The 12,534-nt window shown below is 35.2% G+C and overlaps 1 long non-coding RNA gene across 1 annotated transcript; it reads left to right on the forward strand.

Annotated features, from left to right (window-relative positions):
• Positions 1–9,062: 9,062 nt before the first annotated feature.
• LOC140876304 (uncharacterized) lies at positions 9,063–12,285 on the forward strand. Its single transcript, XR_012148746.1, has 5 exons — positions 9,063–9,323; positions 10,480–10,623; positions 10,743–10,814; positions 11,751–11,909; positions 12,220–12,285. It is a non-coding gene; the product is annotated as an uncharacterized lncRNA (long non-coding RNA).
• Positions 12,286–12,534: the final 249 nt, after the last annotated feature.

Here is a 12,534-nt window from a genome sequence, read left to right on the forward strand (position 1 = left end):
TTTATCGATCCAGTTTATCTGGGTTGTTGGTTGTATTTTTAGGTTGATGTGACAGGTGGGTTTTAATATAAACAGATAGGTCATGCTGAATTTTTTTTTTTAAATTCGTATTTTATTTGATAATTAATTATAGTAGAGGTAGAGGTCATTTCAGACTCGGAGTTTGTGGTGGGAGATCATGTTTTCATCAAGGTATCGCCTATGAAAAGGGTAATGAGATTTGGGAAGAAGGAAAAGTTAAGTCCGAGATATATAGTGAAACGACCCTAAACTTCTACTTTAAATAAACTTAAATAAAAATGCGAATTTTTCAAAAATTTCGGCATGAGCCATCTGTTTATTTTAAAACCCTCCTGACTCAGACAACAAACACCATAAGAAACTGAGAATACAGATAAACTAAACCAGAATAAATGAAAGAGAAACTAGGGGAAAAGGTTCAACATCACAAACATCAAAATTTTACAATTTAATCCTTACAGACCAAGAAACAAATCTTAAAAATCATTTCAATTACATTTGCCAAAAAAACAAAATAAATATTTCATAACATTTAATTTTGAATAAGTTCTACGGAAAAATAGCATAGGTCGGAAGGATGTGTTGTGCCCGCATCGCAGTCCACTCAAGAGTCATGCCTCTTGATCTCAACAAAGTACAACCTGCACCAAGCATAGTAGTGAGCCTAAAAGCCCAGCAAGATTTAAATAATACATCAAGAGTTCAAAATAATGCATCGTACAAAAAGTATTACTAAGTATACAATGAAATTCACACGAAGGGAGAGCGTCATAACATGCCCGAAGTACGAAAAATAGCAATATGCGATGACAAACAACATTCATGAGTCAGTTATCCTTTACATTTACTTTTGAAATTAGATCCTCGATTGTGACTATGATTTTCATCGATCAATGGCTATAGTATACAATGCCGGCAAGGAAGCCAAGATTTATCCGGACCCCACATTGCCCTTTAATTGGTAGGGAAATCAAGATTGCTCCCGACCTCGTACTACACGTCCATTTGGTAGGAAAATCGAGATTGCTCCCGACCTTGTACTACACGTCTATTTGGTAGGGAACCGAGATGTCTATCGACCTCGTACTACACGTCATTTGGAAAGTGAATCAGGGCATCCCCCGACCCGTCATTGCACGTCCAAGTCACAACCAACTCACTTCATTCTTTAACTTTTCCTTTCATTTAACATTTTCTCATTTCAACATTTACCTTTATAAGCATTCTTTAATTTAAGACTTCGGGACTAGATTTTTAATTAACTTTGAAGTCACACACACGAATAAATGGCGTTGAATAATTTAGATGAAATGAAACTCAAAATATAGCATGACATTAATTTTATGGATGATTGGAGTGTAGGGGAGCACTCTCAGCTTAAATGCTTTACTCCTTCCACTTAAATTTACGCTCATAAGGGCCTAACTCGAGCGGCTAACCCAATAGGTCCATAACTCATCCTATTAAAATTCAAAAGGCTTTCCATTTGAAACGGCAGCTCAAACACACCTTAAAATACTCCTACGACCAGTATTTACATTTTTATAATGGCCCGAACAACCCAAACGATTTAAATTCCCGGACAGCCCATAGTTGTTAGAAACATCTTCTCACGTTTGTCTAACTTAAAATGCACATAACCGACTCGATTCTTAGACAAAATGAGCCCAATTTGCATCGTCACGACCTTAACATCACACAAATTAAGAAAATCAGAGGTAGCCCTTGCCCAGGTCTTGCTAAGGAATCTATCAGAACCGAAATCTTAGAAGCTATACGCGTAGGTGGAAAATTCAGTTTTGGCGCCCTTAATACTAAGGCTTCTCAAACTCACTCCTCATGACTTAACACCTCAAAAACTCACCCAAGCATCCTCTAAGGGTCCATAAATTACCATAAAAGGGTTCATGAGCTAGTTGCTTTCCCGGCGCTAGCTCGTACAATCATTTGCTCCAAAACGCTCGCCTGATGCCCTCAAACTCCACTAACCAACATTCCAACCAAAATTCCCAATAACCAGCCCTATAATCCACCCAAACCTCATTCAACAACACATGTTTAATCCCATGAACATCCCATGGGCAGCCCCTCCACTCCTTTCATCCATTCACACAAAAACTTTCATTCAAATGCCACAAACTCGATTCGATTTACATAATTTCAAAGCATATACATTAAATAACTTGTCCACAATCTTGTGAGACTTAAAACCAACCATGCACACACAATAATGGATCTAAATTAGCAGGGCATATTCTGATTTTCTATTCACAACATTCAAATTTTCATTTAGAAGCTAATTTTTCAATCCAATTCAATCCACAATGCATCCCAACAATGAAAGAAATGAAAAATTCGAAATCACACCTAACCTACTGATTTTTCAAACAAAAATCGATCCAAACACATGAAAATATAAAATAATTTCGAAATTAAGGAAAAAGGAAGCAAGAAAATAATATCCCATGCTTGGGTTTCAAAAGAGGAACAAAAACATCTTGCCTATCTTGCAACACAAGAAGAAAAAAAGGCGGCCAAGGGGCTGAGATTCACGACCAGCAGCTGAAATGCTCTTCTAAGTTGGACCTCGGGGAGGCACGACGGCGTCTGGTGGCTAGGATGGGCGGCCGAAGTTGAAGAAGAAGAGAAATAATGCAAGCCGATGGAATGGGAGGAGGGAAAATGAAGAAAGGCGTGATGTTCTTGGGAAGAAATGAAGAGGCGGCTGATGGTGATAGAATGATAGGGTTATGTGGTGTTTTAAGTGTAGTTTAAATACAGATATTAATGTGTGTATGTATAGGTAGGTGGTGTGAGTGTAGGGTGAGTGCAAAAGTACTTTTTTCACTAGTAAATGTGCTACTTTTATTATTACAACTTTAGGTTGTAGGGTTTCCCTCATTTAAAATTTTGAAGTCTAGAATATTTAAATTTAAATGTCAAGAATGAAATTTCACTAGTTCGGGTCCAAAAAGGCTAATTTTGGAAAAATATTGGAAACTACGCGCAAGAATGCGCTTACGCGATTTTTGTCACTCGCAAATTTTAAAATAAAATTTTCTTTTTATTTTCATTAACTCTCAAGGATTTTAGGCCATCAAAATTTAGAATATGAGGTTTTTCCACCGTGTCCACCTTTACCGCGTGCCGAGACCGAAAGTCACTAATTTCAAGTATCTCAAGTAACTAAAATTAAATATTTGAGCAATTAAAATCTAAAAAAATTTAAATCATTTAAATCACCATGAATTTTGGAAGTTTAAATATCGAAGCTAATTTAGGCATGGAATTTAAATTATGGAACTTAGGCGTCACAAAAATAAATAAACATTTGAAAGAATTTAAACACTAACTTAGAAATTAAAATCAATACTCTAGTTATTTTGATGTCACAAGGTTAAATAAAATATTTAAATAATAAATAGAGCTATTAAAATAATTTAAATAAACTAAATGATTATTTAAATGTCGTGTAAATAAAATACACAAGCGGAATAAAAATATTTAAAATGATTTGGACAATTGAAAGCATTTAAATAAATAATCTAGACATTTAAAATGATTTAAAATAACTAACCGCTAAACTTAAGTTATTCACAACAAATAAGTTGGACAATCCAAAAATATTTAAATAAATAAGCTTAACAATTAAAATCATTTAAATAACTATCCAATAAACTTAAATCATTTTAAATAAATAAGCGGGATAATTAGGGTCATTTAAACAAATAAACTAAATAATTAAAATAATTTAATAAAGAAAACTTAAACATTTAAAATATTTAAAACAAATAAGTTTCATAATAAAAATCATTTTGACAAATAAATTTAAACAATTAAAAGCATTAATTAAATAGTTAGTACAATAAAAAAATTTAAATAAATAATTAACATTTTATCAAAAAATAATTAAGATAAAGAAATTTAAATCGATTAAACTTAAAAATAATAATCATAATATTTATTTAATTTAATGCATGTTATTTAATAGATTATTTTTTAGGTGCTACATATAGGACCCTTCGAGATTCTTGATAGAGTAGGAACTCGAGCATATCGAGTTGCCTTACCCCCAAAGTTGTCTGGATTCCACAATGTGTTCCACATCTCCATGTTCATAAAATATATTGTGACTCCTTCTCATGTGATTCGTCGTGAACTAGTCTAGTGGACGCCGAACTTGTCATATGAAGAGATACCTGTTTAAATCCTGGATAGATAAGTTTGTAAGATGAGGAATAGAGAAATCAAGATGGTCAAGGTGTTATGGCGGAATCAACTAGTAGAAGAAACTACTTGAGAAACCGAGGCAGAGATGCGTAGTCGTTATCCAGAGTTATTCGGTAAGTCGAATTTCGAGGACGAAATTTTTATAAGGAGGAAATAGTTGTAAGGTCCAAAATCCGCATAACTTACTCACGAGAGAAAATTTAAAATAGCATGAGGGAATTTTATGTTTAATTGTTTATAATATGAGATTTAATGTTTTCATGTTATTTTTAATGTTTTTCAGGTATGGATTAATTCCGCAAATCCGGGGAGTCAAGATTAGCCTTAAACGAGGAGTAAGAAAAATTTTAAGTTTAATGTATGGTGTTGGTTTTGCAGATTTTCATTTAAAAAAGGGGGTGTGAGTATTATTTTAAAAAGTTTGGGTGGATAAAATAATTAAAGAGTTTTTATTTAATTTACGGGCCGGCTTTCGGCCCATCAGTCACCCAAAAACGTTACATCAAAATCTTCTCCTCTCTCCCCCCTTCAATTTCACGTTGCCTCTTGTCTCCCCTACCCTCATTCAAAATTTGCCTCCCTCTATAGCAAGGAATTCGTGTCCTTCGTCCGTTCATAGGGCTAACTCGCACTCAAGGTTGATGATTTCTCCATACCGACGATCTAAGGCAAGTTTTTACGCTTTTGAAACCTCCATTCAAAAGTATAGTAATGTTGATATGTAAAATCTGCATATTTATGTGTCTGTATCATTTAATAGCATGAAACTTTAAGAGTTTTTGAAGAGCATGGTTTTGATTATATGAAATCGTGAGATGTAAGTCGTTCTCGACTAGTTCTTGATGATGTTTTGAGAGTTTGCATCTTTTTAAGGGTTCAAGGAGTCCAAATCTGATTTTTATTGATGATTCAAAATTTTGATGTGTTTTGGTGTCATGATTTTTAGAACGAGTTCTTGAAATATTTTTCGATGTTATTTGATGTTTAAATCACGGGAGATATTATGTTTTGTGTGTTTTAATGAATTAGATCTCGATTTTGAGAGTTGGAGTTGGAGATATTGTAGTTTGCGTAGGAAAACCCTCGTGAAGGTGGTCGGCTGGACCACCCACGCGAGGGGGCACGAGGTTTTTTCAAAAGAATGAAAGTTAAGAGGCACAAGGACGAGACGGTACGCATATTGGCACAAGGCGCTTGTATGGGCTGTACTAAATGTTAAGTTTGTTGTACAACGACCGTGATCACAGACTCTAATATTCGCCACATTTACACATTTTACATCACCCCAAAAATGAAATAACGAAGTTAGTTATTATGAAAGAATGTCCAAGCATGTTTTTAAGAGTTTAATGCGTCACTATACTTGAATGATGCAGGTTGGGAAGACTTAGTTCATGAGCCTGAGTTGGGACAAGACATGGAGTGACCGAGGAAGCGAGTGGTATTGTAGTAACTCTAATCTAGAAGTTATAATTATTTTGAGATTAATGTAGTAATCATGTTTAATTAGAATGGGTAAAACAAGTTTAAGGGATCTCCAAATGGGTTTAAGGAGTTGAGAATCGAATTCAGAACGTCTGAAAATGGACCGAAGGGTTGCAAGTAATATGGTGGATCGGATTATCCGAACCCCAATATAGGACCATCCGAAGATACTTAGTTAGAAATCCCCGGACAAGTTCGGAAAAGAGCAAGATCAGACGATCCGATCAAACATTAGCACGATCCGAACTGCTGAAGTTCGGATGCATTGTTTGAGATCGGAGGTTCCGAGGAGATCAAACGATCCAAAGCTAGGATCGGACGATCCGATCTCCATTAGATCAGATAAGATAAGAATAGAGATTTAATTGGTCAGCTGTAAGATTTCGAACGATCTGAAGGCTTGGATCGGACGATCCGAACTTATTATGTAAGCAATGTGATGTGATGGTATTTTCCTATGTTTGATTGAATTAAATTGTGATGATTAGGTGTATTTTTATTGGCTAAATTCATGTTATAGTTCCTAATCATTGTATGTGATTTGATTTAGGAAAAGAGAAGAAATAGAGCTAAAGATGGAAATAAGAGCGGAGATAAGAGAAGAATTACAAAGCAGCAATGATCAGAAAATCATATTTAATTTTAGAGAAGTCCAAATCCAATCTCCACTGTTCAGAATAAAATTCAAGATGTTTTAAAGTAGCTGTCCAAATTTCAGCTCAATCCGACAGCTAGATCTTTGGATAAGAATTTTTCAAAATCGCTGCTCGCTAGAAAAAAGTCGCGCTCGATCCTGTCAACTCATAAGATCGAGCGCGCCTATTGAAAAATCGGGACAGTAAGTTGGCATATTTTCTCGCGCTTCATCCGTCCAGTTCACCCGATCGAGCGCGCAAGTCCTGCAGAGAAAAAAATAGAATTTTGAGATTTTAAAACTATTATTTTGCGGTTTTATTTCGTGGACTTTCAAAGCCATATAAAAGAGTCCTTTGGACGAGAAAGAGGAGGGGAACACAGAGATTAGATGGCTACATACAGAGAATTAATCTGGCGGCTAAGTTTTATCTTTCTTGTTCTTAGATTTTAATTCTTCTAGTTTTTATTCTTGGTTGAGGAAGACGAACCCTTGATTTTATTTACTTTGTGAGATTTTGATTTTTAGTGTTTAATTCAATTTGAGTATCAAGAGTTGTTCTTATTTATTTCATGCTTGTGTGTTTGATTATTAGATTAATCACCTGATAATTCTTTCGTATATTCTATCGCTAAATTATAATTCAAATCCGTAATTGTTTGATTCATCTAATTTGTAAAGCAACTGCGTTTAATATTTTCTACTGTTAAAATTGTTAAATCGTAGGAACAACAATTGACTAGGAAAAATACATCCCCTGGTGCATGTGTTGTCTAGATTCATCAGTTTCACTCATATGAATGCTACCTTAGATTTAAATCTAGATTGCTGGTATTTGGGTTGATTTATTGGTGAGGTTTAATCTAGAACGTTGGTGTCTAATTAACTAAAATTAAGATAAAACAAATAAATTTTCAATGGTGAATATTCAATGAGATTTAATTATTTTTAGAGAATCGATGATCGAGTGAATGATTTCAAGGGTGTAGTCGACCGATACCAAGACTTGTTTTTAATTGATTTCTCTAGTTTAATTTAATTCTTGCATAGTAGTTAATAGAATCCAAAAAAAAAAACCCTTTTAATTATTTTCAGTATTTTTAAGAACACAAATAAATTTCACTTTTCTCGTGGGAACGATCCTGTAGTGACCCTTACCGAGATCACCTACTAAACAAAACTTAGGCATGCAATTAACTTAATCAAATAGTAATCCAGAGTTAAGCTGCGAAAACAATAAACGTTAATACAATCCCAAGGAAAGGAATCTGCAATACCCAAATAGTTATACAACCAAATCGAATAGTTGTATCAACCCAAATACAACAGAATAAAACCTTAGGCAAAGCTTCAGCAGGCCATCCACTGCCTAGCCCCTCTTGAATCCACCCGCCTCATCCAATCGCAAACCTTCCCCATGGAATAGGGTGTCCAGAAACACAGAGTACGAGACGTGAGAATAAAACGCTCAGCACGAGAGTATGAGTATACATGAATGCAAGTGTACCGCCTACTGACTACAGGTCAAGAATTAGATAACAAAGACAAACCGGGCCCTGGTATGTAGCACGTTGTGCCGTCGCTTCAGGAGGTGGCTCACATACCGAAGTACTAGTGGATACGTCAGACCCAAATCGATGGAAGTCCATCCACTAACAGGATAGGGTAGAACCCTACTAACCGACATCTCAAAAGAGATAGCTCAAGATTCATATGTATGCAGCATAAAATCATGTCATAAAAATAATGCAGTCACATAATACATGCATACTCAGTCAGGATATATTGAACAGTACTTTCGTACCTCAAATACTAGGCGCGCTCTACCAGCTTTAGGTTTACGCCTATAATCCGCACTACGATGCCAAATGATACTAATATCATTAAAGTGATCTAAAAGCCTTAACTAAGCTATTGCATACTCCTAATATTTTTAGGAAGCAAAAGCTATACATGCGTCCATCGTTAACCCTTTGTTGTCGCTTGCCTCAAAACTAGGCCACAGCTCCGCTACGAGGCCTGGATCGCTATGCCACTTCCGGATTCCCAATGGGACTCCTAGAGTTCCCTAGATCTAAGTTAGAAGACTAAGGAATCGAGAGAAGAGAGGTGATTCACTACACCAAATAATGCTATCAACAACACCTGAAAGACAACGATTTTTTTGAAAAACCGTTGTCTTTTGGTATTTAACAACGGTTTTTACTAAAACCGTTGTTGTTGGCCCCTTTTAAATGAAAAACAACAACGGTTTTTTAAGAACCGTTGTCTTATATGTGTAAAAGACAACGGTTTTTTAAAACCGTTGTCTATTAGCGGGTTTTTTATGGTCTACGACAACGGTTTTAATTAACCGTTGTCTATGAGCGTGTTTTTTTTAGGCCTACGACAATGCTTTTTATTAACCGTTGTCTATGAGCGTGTTTTTTTATGGCCTACGACAACGGTTTTAATTAACCGTTGTCTATGAGCATATTTTTTTAGGCCTACGACAACAGTTTTAATTAACCGTTGTCTTTCCCCATTGTTTTATGTAGTTTAAGACAATACTTCTCTTAATCCATTGTCTTTGCTTTCCTTTTTTTATTTTTTTTAAACACACACATATATATATATACATATACACATATAATACACAAGCCCTAGCCCAACAATATTATGTCGCCCTCGCCCCTTTCACCAACGATTCTTCTTCACCTCCTTTCTCTCCTCGCCGCTCCTCATCCTCACCAACTGGCCACTCCTCTGAGCAAATCGCACAACCTTTACCTTCATTTTCATAGCTTCAGTTTTTGGGGATTTTATGACACAATTTTGGAATCGGTATAAACTCTTAATCGTTTTGCAGGAGTCAGGATGGGAAGAGCTCCGCAAAGAGGCGCGAAAAATTGAAGGCGATCTCGATGTTAAGCTCTCTTCTTATGCGAAGCTCGGCTCTCGATTGACCCAAGAGGTACTAATTTTTTCTGCATCGGCGACTAATTTGGTGTGCTTATTTTTTTATTCATCGTTTATACAATTTTACTCTGTATTTAGGTATTTGCCAATGGTGACGGGAAGTTTCGTGTCGTAAAACCTGAATTTCCATTTTACATTTTGGGAAAATGTTTTATATTTTCGGTGGAGAAGTTTTGGTTGATGGATGGGTTTTCGTGTAAATTTTGGATGTAACTGGGAGTTGCTAGTGCTTCAAAAAATTCTCCAGAGATCATTTGGAAGTTAATTGTGAAATTCACCATATACTTTGTGATTAATTTGCGAGCAGGAGTGTTGTCAATTGAGTAATGATGAATTGGAAATATGATTGAAACTTATGGGAGAGTGAAGTATTGCTTGTCGAGTACTAATTCATTGACTAGTAATTTCTTGATTTATCTTGGTCTTCTTCTTGATTTGCGAGCTTTAATTATTGGGTGGATTTTACTTTCTTTTTTATTTTTGGAAAAAAGATCACAAAATGTTTAATTCCCTTCTGCGAATTATTCTACTACTTTTTTTAATGATCAAAATCTACTAGATAATTACTTTGTATATACTTGTGAGACATTGAGTCCGAACCATGAGCAGAAGTGATCACATTTTGTTCAAAATTCTCTTGGTTTTCACTTTGAAAAGATGTGAGCTTTTTCATCCTTGTGATTTATCAGTTGAAAGGGGATTGTTGTTGACTGTGATGTTTGCTAACAGATTCATCAGAATTTATTTGATATACCATGGTAAATGAGCCCAAATAAGGAGTCTTATGCCCAAAGATTAATTAATATATCAGGATTCAGATGGAGTGCCTTTGGAATTTATAGTCTTCCTAAATTTATTGTGTAGCCGTTATGAACCAAATTTCGTAACATTACCTACCCATAAGAAAGCGATGCCCGCACCAACTTCTCTAAGCAATTTCACTATAAGTAAAATAATGGTTGCTCCATCAATATGTGCACATCATCATCCAATGGGAGAAAGGTTGGAGACTGGATTATGTTTATGGTTGGAAAAATCGTAGACATATCAAACTCCTTACTTTCCTAGTCATAAAAATTGTCTTAAATATATATGTTATTTCATTTTTTAACGGGATTATTTCAATGTGCTTTCATGTAACCCTAAAACAGTGATGGAGAAAGATTCCAAGTCTAAGGATTCATCATGAAAGAACAAGGGAAAGCAAGCAGCAGGGGGTAGTGATGATGCAACAACAAAAGGCAAAGGGAAAGCTGGAAAATCAGATGGCTTAGGAACTTGTACTTACGTCAAAGGTCCTTACAAAGCTCTTCTTGAAGAACCTCTAATTTGAAATGCACTATTTTACAGAGCTAAATCCTTCTGCTCTCTGGTTATGTAGAATTAAAATATATTATGCTTATCTGATTTATAGGTCAGTGATGAAGAAGTTGAGGCAATCCTCCCAACTGCAGCTTATGCCCTTGCCAAAATACATATGCATTTGGTACACAGTGGGTTTGACAGAGGATCAATATAATCTTTAAATCATAAGCTTTGAATTTTTTCCTCCTGCTATAAAACTCGTGACACATTGATTTTTTGTGTATGTTGTGAAATTTATTTCTTTTCTACCTTTAGATTTTGTTGCACATCATGAGGTGGTGAAGATGTAGATGGTTTGCCCACTGAAGGCATTGAAATTGCCCAATTGGTTATCTATTTTAGAGTTGTGCTTTTCGCTGGAGTTGTTTGTTGGTGGTGGTGGGGTATAGGGGGTAAATCATCGAGTTTGGATGTAATTTTTTGGAGTTTTTAATTTTCTTTTGCTCTTATGTTATGTTTAAAATTTAGCTTTTATCTGTTTTTATTTTAAAATAATGATTAATCAGTAAAGTCCCTTCGATTTTGGAGTTTTTGTTACTTGTCTTGTGGGTCAATTGCTTTGTTTAAGTTCTTTTTCATTTGAAACAAAGATCCCTGACCCGTGTTTACATCTGAAATAACCTTAGCACCGAAATACAGAGATGTGGTTTGTCTTTAAATTACCCTTTTTTATGAATGGGTTCAGCCAGGCATATCCGATAAGTTGAATTATTAATCTCTGCTTCTTATGCATATTAAACATGTTCTGTAGAATTTTTTTATTTTGAAATCAAACAGTCCTATGAAGTAAAGCATCTAGGGAGTATGAGGCCACGTGTATTTGTGATGTGGATTATTGTTTCCATAAGTATTGTCAGGAGTATGTTGTGTTGTTTTTATAGTTGTTGCTTGGCCAAGAGAATTTACTAGATTATTGGTGTGACAACATTTACACCTAAATGTTGTGTTTTCAGCCAGTTAATACTTTTGTTTTGGCACACATATAAGAGTGACACATAGGAGCATTGGTTTTTTAGTCGTCTTTCTTTATTAGTTTCTGTTCATAATGCTGCTGCAGGAAATATTTCATGGACTATATGTGTTATGTCCGTTCAGAAGTTTCATTTGGTGGAATTGATTCTTGCATTTCTTTGTTTGATGGATGATGACCATTCCAATGGATAACAGCAAAGAAAAAGGTTCCTCAAGAGAAGGTGTTCAGCGCCTCTTTAAAAAGGTATGCCTTTGCTTTACTCTGAATTTGAGTTATGTTAGGCACCGATTATGCCGTTTTTTAAGTTAAAAAATTAATCTCCAAATCCTTAAGTTACGAGAAATAGTTCCTTTTAATATGTGTGTCCTAGACATATGTGCATGATTTTTATGAATCTTGTTTTTGTACAAAATAGTAATTATAAATTTCAGTTCAGAACTCATTCCCTTTCACTGCTCGGGGCTCGACTCCATTTATGGCCTTTGCTTTTGTATTGGAAACATTATTTTTTTCTTGGATTCTATTAATTTCTTGATGCCATTTTCTGTTGCAGCTTGCAAGGCTGAAGAGTTCATTTCAAGATTTTGCTTGCAGGGCCTGTTTTTCCCTTGCTAATAGCAGAGAAGTTAGAGGTGACTTTCTCTGGTTTATTTATCTTGTGTTTATTTCTGGGTCAGAGTGAAAACAGAATCTTGTTGTTACGTATGGATAATATTTTTCTTTCATTTTTAAGTTGAAATGATGGACGCTTCTTCAAGCAGTGGAAGTTTATGAAGTGATGATAATTTGATTGATCTTGGTGTTGGTGTTACTTTGCTACTTTAAGAACAAATATTGTGGTTCTAACCGTGGAATTCAGGGGAATGCA

Source organism: Henckelia pumila, chromosome 1, assembly GCF_033568475.1.
Source record: "Henckelia pumila isolate YLH828 chromosome 1, ASM3356847v2, whole genome shotgun sequence".
NCBI lineage: Eukaryota > Viridiplantae > Streptophyta > Magnoliopsida > Lamiales > Gesneriaceae > Henckelia > Henckelia pumila.